The 8,906-nt window shown below is 35.2% G+C and overlaps 1 pseudogene; it reads right to left on the bottom strand.

The window, feature by feature from the left end:
• Positions 1–696: 696 nt before the first annotated feature.
• On the bottom strand, positions 697–805 carry LOC112908622 (small nucleolar RNA U13; annotated as a pseudogene).
• Positions 806–8,906: the final 8,101 nt, after the last annotated feature.

Here is an 8,906-nt window from a genome sequence, read left to right as displayed (position 1 = left end):
AGGACGCCTGGGTGGCTCAGGGGTTGAGCATCTGCCTTTGGCCCAGGACATGATCCTGGAGTCCTGGGGTTGAGTCCCACATTGCGCTTCCTGCATGGAGCCTGCTTCTCCCTCTGCCTTTGTCTCTCCCTCTCTGTGTCATTCATGAATAAATAAATAAAATCTTTAAAAAAGAAATTGAGGTTCCATGATGGGTCTGAGGGAGATGTTTATAGATTCATACAAATTAATCACCCCATTAGTGACCATTTACTACCTCTACTTTCAAGGCTGACCTGGAAGGAAATAATCATTTCCTTAGAGACACCTAGAAGAAGGAAATTATCATATATATATATAATATATATTACACCATATATTTATAATGTATACAGTAAATATGTATATATGTGTAACTACATAGTATATTTAGGGTAATGTGTCTATACATATATAGTACTTATATATAGTATATACTATATAAATATAGTATAATAGATAACGTATATATTGATAGCATATATACACACAAAGTATGTACCACATGGATAGTGTATCTATACATATGATTTATAAATTACAGTATGTGTGTGTGTATATATATATATATTTATATTTATGGAAAAAGGAAATTATTATATATATATATATATAAATTTCAAGCACACTCAAGCCCTATAAGTTTTACTTTATTTTTTTCCTTCCTTTTTTTCTTCATGTTAGACAGGTAATGTGCCAAGGTTGTAGCAAGATTTGAGGGAAGTACATGTCACCACACAACAGCATGAATATCCTAGATCATCATGCTTATGAACTACAAATGAATCCAAGTCCTGTAAGTTTTTAAAAATATTTAGGAAATTTATTTTGTAAGTCACACAACCTTTACAAATGTTCCCATAATCATATTTTGGCTGGGTGCAGATTCACTCTACATTATGAATTAAGGATATTTCTCCACTAACAGCTCATTTCTAATGAGAATCTTCCACAGTAATGTAGTTAGGCAGCCAGGTAACCTCCACAGAGCAGGTTCTTAAATTCCCATGAATACAGTTCTAAGGCAGAGTTGCCAGAAACAGCAAGTCACAGATTCCATGACTCCCACCCTTTATTTTATACTGAAGAGTATAGGATACCTCACAAGATAGGCCAAAGACCCAAGGGATGATTGCAACTTGATAACAAGTTCAAATCATTTAAATCCAGCAAAGTAGATGCCCTGGTATGGAAAGATGCAGGATATGGAAAGATGGAGAATTGGGAAGAATTAAATTTAAAAAACAGAATATGAAGAGGAAAGTAAACCAGGCACTTAGAAGACCAAGGGGAAAAAGGTGGAATTCAAATACTTCATGTATAACTATTATAACAAGATGACAGAGGGTATTTTTTAAAAGCCTTAAAGTAGAGACAGACACTCAGTCCAAAACATCTGTGGAATTGGAAAAAAAAAAAAAAAGGCTTTATTGCCAACATCTCAATTCTGCTTCCCTCCCTCTTCAGCACCAACAATGAGCAATACATTAAAAAGGTGTTTAGACTGTCAGTAAATATGATTGATTTTTTTCTACTCTGCTAAAAGCCTGCTACACCGTGGAACAAAAGCAAATGCTTTCCTCATATCCACGTCTGGGTTGAACTCTTACATTAGTTTAACACCCATCAAGGGATAGCTTTGTCTCTCCATGGAGACAGGGAAAGCAATCTATGTCCACAAAAAAGCTTTTTGCCCTTTCATTGTCCCCCTTTCCCTCCAGATTCCAATGGAATTTCACTCAAGACTAGAAAACCTCACCATGGAAAATTAGTACAAATGGTCTATCTATTTACTGGACCAAAATGGGATGAAGAAACATAAAAGCCTGGATAATCTTAGAACCAAGTTCTGTAAGATGGGAACAAAGCTGGGTGGAGCTAATCAGTTCAGAATAAATGGGGCTACATTTAGTGTTCTGTTTTTCCATCCATCAAACTGACAGTAGGAATCACCAAGATAGAAATGATCATTCATTACTGAACTAGGAAAAGAAAGGCAGAACTTGGAGCCATATGCCAAAATTGAGGATCAGGTATCTTTTAATTTAGTGTGGACTGCAGATGGTAAAGTTATTACTATTAAGTAGTTATATAATTGCTTACTTAGGGTTAAAGGTCACACTTCTAACTGTAACTTTGCCAGGAATAGAACTGCCAGAAAAGGCCATTTCTTATAGAAAAGACAAAAGGGCCAGATGTAATTATAGTTTTATAATGTAAATTCCATATTCAGATTTTACATTATACAACTTTGTATTATCCTTCATATCCACTAAATAACTGATAGTTTTTGAAGGACTTAAGTTTAATATAAAAGATCTGTAACTAAATCTAAGCATCATCTCTCAAGGGCTTTTGTAAACACTATAGTCATTATTTCCAGTTCACATGGTGCAATTCATGGTTATGGCAATATTTTTACTGCTTTTCTAAGTCCCTCCGAAGTCAAACTGCATGGGATAAAAAGTAAGGAAGGGTTACGTTGTCTTGCTCTAATTTAGTTTATTACTTTACTCTTAGAATGAAAATTGGATATAAGGAGGCTCTTACCTGGAGATTTCCTGGGGTAGGCAAAATTTATGGCAGTGGTACCTTTTCTGTAGCTGTTCTATGTTTTTTGAGACTGAAGAACATCTGGAAAAAAATGTAACTTATGAGAGGAACAAAACTCCACAAGGCATATGTGTGCCCTATGATCTAAGTGATTATCAGGATCTAGGTTTATTTCCAAGATGGAATGGCTAGAATTTGTTCTATTAGAGGCTATTGTTACTCTTCTATATCGCATATTAGATAAGTACAACTTGATCAGAACTCCTGCTACCTCAGGATTTTTGAGGGGAGGAAGAAAAAAGAAAATTATTAATCATCACGTCTGGAGTAGTTTAATAATTGAAGAAATAAAGAGCACCCAACAGGTAAGAAAAAAAGTTTGTTTGCTCTATCTATTCTCAAGTCCATAAGAAATAGATATTTTACTATCTTTTTGGGTTAAGAAGTGAGAAGCCAAGATTATTACTGCTCATATTCTGAGAATAATTAAGATTTTATAAATTCTAACAAGTCAACATAATATTGTGTTCCTCATATGAACTTGGGAAGGCAAGAAAATACTTCAGCTTTCCTCAACAAACCCAGGCCAAGGCAACCTCTCTTTCTTCTTAACTTCTATAATATCAACCACACTACAGTAGTCATTTGGCACATATATAGGCCACCATCTCTATCCCACTCACCTATACAAATATAGCATAAGACACAATAGTGAGACTGCCACCTCCAAAGTTTCAGAAAGGGAAAGTAGAACACACATTTCCTCTACTCTTGAATGCCTGAAAAATCTCAAGGGAAATGTTACCAGCCTCACCCCTACTGGGATGCTAAGAGTACAGCACAAGGTTACTGCACTATATCTAATATTCCTCTTCCTGAACAAATGCTCCTTCCCTCTGCCAATTCAAAGGATCTTTTACCCAGTCTGGAAACAGACCAAGAAACCTGTTTATTCTGTTGGCATCTCCTTCTCAAACAGTCTCTATCTTGCTCCACATGGAACTTTTTGAAGTTAGAAGCTACAAATCTGGCATGTGCTGTTTATGACACTACAGTAATAAGTGACCAAGCTGTAAATGCCAAATGGGGTATGACTGACAGCTAAACTAGGAGGATGAAAAAGAGTCCATTAATTAAACTCCACATTCCATCACACCACAGATAAGTGTATATTCATCATCAGCTGCAATGCCATGAACATAGTAAACGCCCAAGAAAGGCCTGTGATTCATGATTAATCAAAGTATTTTAGACATATTTTGTATTAAAGTTCATACTAGAGAGTTGTGATACCAATCTTTCCCAATAAAATACTGCTAACATCAGAAGTACATAGAAAGTTTCTACAGCAAGGGAAATAGTCCTTTAGAGACTTGTATTTTATTTGAACAATGCACACATACCCCAGTTTGACTACTGTGAAAACCAGAAATATCAACTACCCAAAGTAGATATTCTACTGAGTAACCTTGCTGAGATATGACTATATTCTAATTCCAAAGTGAATCTCCATGTATCCATCTATATGTACAGAAACAGTCAGGCCTCCTAGGGTATGAAGGAGGAATTTTCTCTATTAGTGCCATATTAAGACAAACAATCTCATGGTACCTTTAGCATATCAATTTCCAATGCTCTAATTCCATATTCCTATTCCCCATAATCTAATAGAGATACTGAACCATATGTGCAACTATTTGATCAGCTCTTCATATGGGCAGAAAAAATATTCACCAGCCCCCAAAAGATACAAATCAGCTTGTCCTTTATAAATACAAAAATGATTGAAAACAACAGTGCTTTTACGGTTAGCCAAAGGAAAATATCTATCAAAGAGCAATCTATTTCTATAGAAGCTAGGTCAACTTTCTAAGTTTGAATGTAGCTCAGCAATATAAAAATTCTTGTCTGCATTCACAGAAATTGGCATTCTTTACTCACTGAAAGCCAATAGATAACATCTGGTAATGGATGAAATAAACCAATGATTTCTTCCCAGTCACAGGGCAGACACGCTCATAAATACTTTTTTGTTAATGGATTGTTTTGCTTTTAGCTCTTCCTCCATGAAATGGTATATGCTATAGATTATATTTTTTCTTTTAAATTAAATAAGACCCATGAACCAGAAAATTTTGGTGCACTATAAAGGTGTATGCAGAGAGAAAAAAAAAAGGTTTTTCTGCTGTTAATTTGCAAATATTTTCTGATTTAATCATAAGCAGCATGGTCTGAGGCTCAGAACTAGTATGAAGCATCCAAATTTATTATGCTTTATCATCTTGGGTGATTGCTTTGTTCTAGCTGGACCCTTTTTTTGTTTTGTTTTTAAAGATTTTATTTATTTATTCATAAGAGAGACAGAAATAGAGAGGCAGAGACATAGGCAGAGGGAGAAGCAGGCTCCATGCAGGGAGCCCAATGTGGGACTTGATCCTGGGATTTTAGGATCACGCCCTGAGACGAAGGCAGATGCTCAAACACTGAGCTACTCAGGCATCCCCTAATGGGACCCTTCTTGTGGGCTATAGACAAGAAGTGAAAAATAAAATTAAGACCATACCAATCTTTTTTTTAACAGCATACCAATCCTTATCATTTTTATCTTTAATTAGATCCAAAAGTATTCATAACAAATGAGGGATTTTTATGGGTAAAATACCACCAAAATTCTCACTAAATGACTTTAAATGATAAACAGGACACATTTCTTAATTTTCTACATAGAAAAGATTTCTCTCACATGTATTATTACTTTTCAGATGTACAAAGATGCTATTGTATTTAATAAAATAATAAAATATTCACTAAAAAGCTTTATTACAGTCACAATAACTGTTTTCCACTATGGATTTTCTTAAATTACAGAGAGTAAAAGTGAAACCAGTATTATGTATGTATATATGCATGTGTCCAGCAGGGACAGGAATGACATGACATTTTGACATTCAAAAGCAGTCCTTGGGCACCTGGCTGCCTCAGATGGTAAAGCATATGACTCTTGATCTCAGGGTTGTATGGTCAAGCCCCACATTGGACGTAGAGATTGCTTAAAAAATAAAATCTTTTTAAAAAATCGTCCTTGTACTCAAAAAGATTTCAAATCACTGCTATGTGATTTGTTGCATAACTTCTTTGGATACAACCTCTGTTGTGTACAGTTACATCATATGCAGCATCAGCTATCTGTATCATTATTAACAACTAGCACATGAATAAGACAACCAACAGAATACAAAATGGCTTCAATTTTCAGCAAATGTCAAAACATACATTTACATTTATAAGAGTGCTATCTGCTTTTCTTTTTAAAAATTGCATGAATTTTAAGATGCTAGAATTTAACACAGTAAAGGAGACTGTGACACAATCTCTTCCACTGGAGATTCTAAGAGATTTAATAAGAGAACAAATGAGAGGCTATGTTAGGTGGAGTACTGGGCAGTCATGCCTGAAGATTTTGAATGTGCTAGATGGTGTTTTACAGTCACTTACTGCCAAAGGTCAATTAAAACATATCAATCATTCCTTATTCTTTTTTTAAAAAAGATTTTTTTTTTATTTATTTGAGAGAAACAGAGAGGGAGAGAGAACAAGTGAGGAGAGGGGCAGAGGGAGAAGCAATCTCAGGATCAATCTCAGGACCTGGGGATCATGAGCTGAGCGGAGGGCAGATGCTTAAATGATTGAGCCACCCAGGCACCCCAGTCATTCCTTATTCTTAATGCACTATTAGTTTCCCATTAAACTTGGAAACTTTATTAAACTATATGTGAATTTCAAGTAAAAACTTTAATAAGAAACTTTTGATTTCTGAAAAAAAATGAAATGTTGTGTTCACTCAAATAGTTCCAGAATGCAGAAAATATTGGCAAAGAAATTATAAGGGGTTTTTTGCCACTGACTATTAAAAGCAAGAGGAGCCATCAGAGAAATTCTGAAGAGAAGGTTCATTTTGATGAAGTAAAATTTATTTCAGGGACATGGTCTCATGAGGAAGAGTCTGTAGTAGTTAAAATGCACTAACAAAACAAAATGAAAAATGGAATCTCCTTGTTCATACCTTATACACATATAAAAGTCTACAAATGTTAGCATATGGAAAAGGTATTAGACCCAGAAGAAAATGCCCTAGGTTTTCCTATTTGAATCTATTCTTTTATTCCATCAATCCTTTCTCATTTACAAGCCCCAACAAAGCCCATCATGCAACAAGTACAATAGTTAATTTTACCCTCCAAACTCAGTCTCTTACTCTCATTATGGTGAGGTATGATCCCAGCCGTCTTTGATTAGAGACAGAACCAACGATGTCAAAAAAAAGAGATTCGTACCCACTGGTTAATCTTTCCTATAGCAAATGGGAACTATCTTGCTATAAACCCAGTTGCTATAAACTGGGTTTACTGGAAATAACATACTGCTATAAGCAAGAAATTTAAACAACCCTTAAAACACTTACTAAATGGACATAAGAAGTGAAACATTAGTTGTTTCTCTAGCAATGTCTAGAAGAGGTTACCCAAACTAGCCAACAGAGTGTTTGCTATCTTCTATCAGTATGATATCAAAGTAATGGTTAAAACAATATATTCTAATTTCTCTATTCTGAGCAAAAAAAAAATGTTTGGAGAAGTTGGAATAAGGGAGACTAGCATGATATTCCTTTGCTAAGAGACTCATAAGAGAACAAAAGTAATTGGATAATAACAGCTGACTCTTATTAAGTGCTTCCTATGTTCCAGGCATTATACTAAACTGTCATGCATTATTTCATTTTTTAAAAGATTTTATTTACTTATTCACAAGAGACACAGAGAGAAAGAGAGGCAGAGACATAAGCAGAGGTAGAAGCAGGGTCCCCTCGGGGAGGCTGATATGGGGGGACTCAATCCTTGAACTCCAGGATCACACCCTGAACCAAAAGTAGACCTTAACCGCTGAGCCATCCAGGCGTCACATGCATTATTTCATTTAATACACTAATAATATCATGTTGGTGTCACTATTATCCACATTTTACAAAGAAATTGAGATCCATAGAGAACTTGACCAAGTTCCTACTGCAAAGAAATAGCATAGCTCTGTCTACTTCCAAATCCAGTGCATTTAAGCATTACTCAAAACTGCTTCTATAGGATTTACCAGGTTTGTGAGTAGTTCTTGTCAGCACTATTACTTAAACATAAAAAGCATTCTTAGACCCAGAGAATATAAAATGCATAGCTAAACAACATATGTAAAATGAAGCTGAGAAAAAAATTAAGTACATAATCGACAATCTTCCCTGTTTTCACTTATCCTTACATGAAGATCAAAAACCCACAAATTTTTATAGTTCTTTGCCACATGTCTTTTGTAGACAGACTCTTTCAGCTATAATCCTTGCCATCGTTATTTTGACTTCATCACTTAACAGTGTCTGGTATGTTGAATGAGTGAATATTCATCCATCGGCTTGAACTGAATTCAATCCCTGTCCTAAAGATAAGCTTGAAAACAATCTGAATGATATCAACTGCATATTACCATATAGTTTTACAAGAAAGCTGGTCACCATCAAATCAACCCTTGCACCATATTGCTTCTTTTCCAGATTTCTCTTCTAATATACATTATAACATGATCAGGTTTACATCTTGAAATAGGAAGAATGATCTCTTTTTCAACTATCCAGCCTCACAAGCAAAACTGGAGAAAAACAAAGAGGAGTTACCTTTCCAACTTTTATTTTCACATTTTTTTGAGGTGAAGTTGAGATTGAATATTCTCAGCCACCCAGGAAATGAATATCAAATTTGCTACTGAACTAAAGAGTGCTCCATGGTTTTGTTATGTCTATGACAGGGTGCTGCTACAGTTAAACTTCAGCACATTAAGCAATGGTTCAGCTTTCTGGTTGCTTGCATCATAACCTGATGGTTTATTATTTTGGGCATTAGTTAAAAAGAAGGAAAAAAACCTTAGAGCATATAATCTGGAAAGGTTCGTGTTATTTGAAGACTAGAGGCCAGGATACAAGAGTAACTTGATTATGAAAAATAAAGTTTAAAAAATGAATTTATGCACATGTGAACCAAAAAAATAGAAAAAAGGTGCAGCATAACCATGCACTCATCACAAAATGCCTGTGCATGTGACAGTGAGCCAGAGGGAGAGGGAGTGGTGGAAATACTAAAAGTACGTGTTGCTACTAATGTAAATAGTGTTTATGACCCTATTCATAAGCCTTTAAAGACAGTTGTTAGCACTGGGCACCAAGTCAGGGCCTGGCAGTAGAATAACTCTAACAGTTAATAAAAAACACAGTGAGAACAGGATATTAATTTATGCCT

The sequence above is a fragment of the Vulpes vulpes genome, chromosome 4 (assembly GCF_048418805.1).
Source record: "Vulpes vulpes isolate BD-2025 chromosome 4, VulVul3, whole genome shotgun sequence".
In the NCBI taxonomy this organism is placed as follows: domain Eukaryota; kingdom Metazoa; phylum Chordata; class Mammalia; order Carnivora; family Canidae; genus Vulpes; species Vulpes vulpes.
The sequence above is the reverse complement of the archived record's forward strand: the minus strand, read 5'-3'. Positions and strand labels throughout refer to the sequence as shown.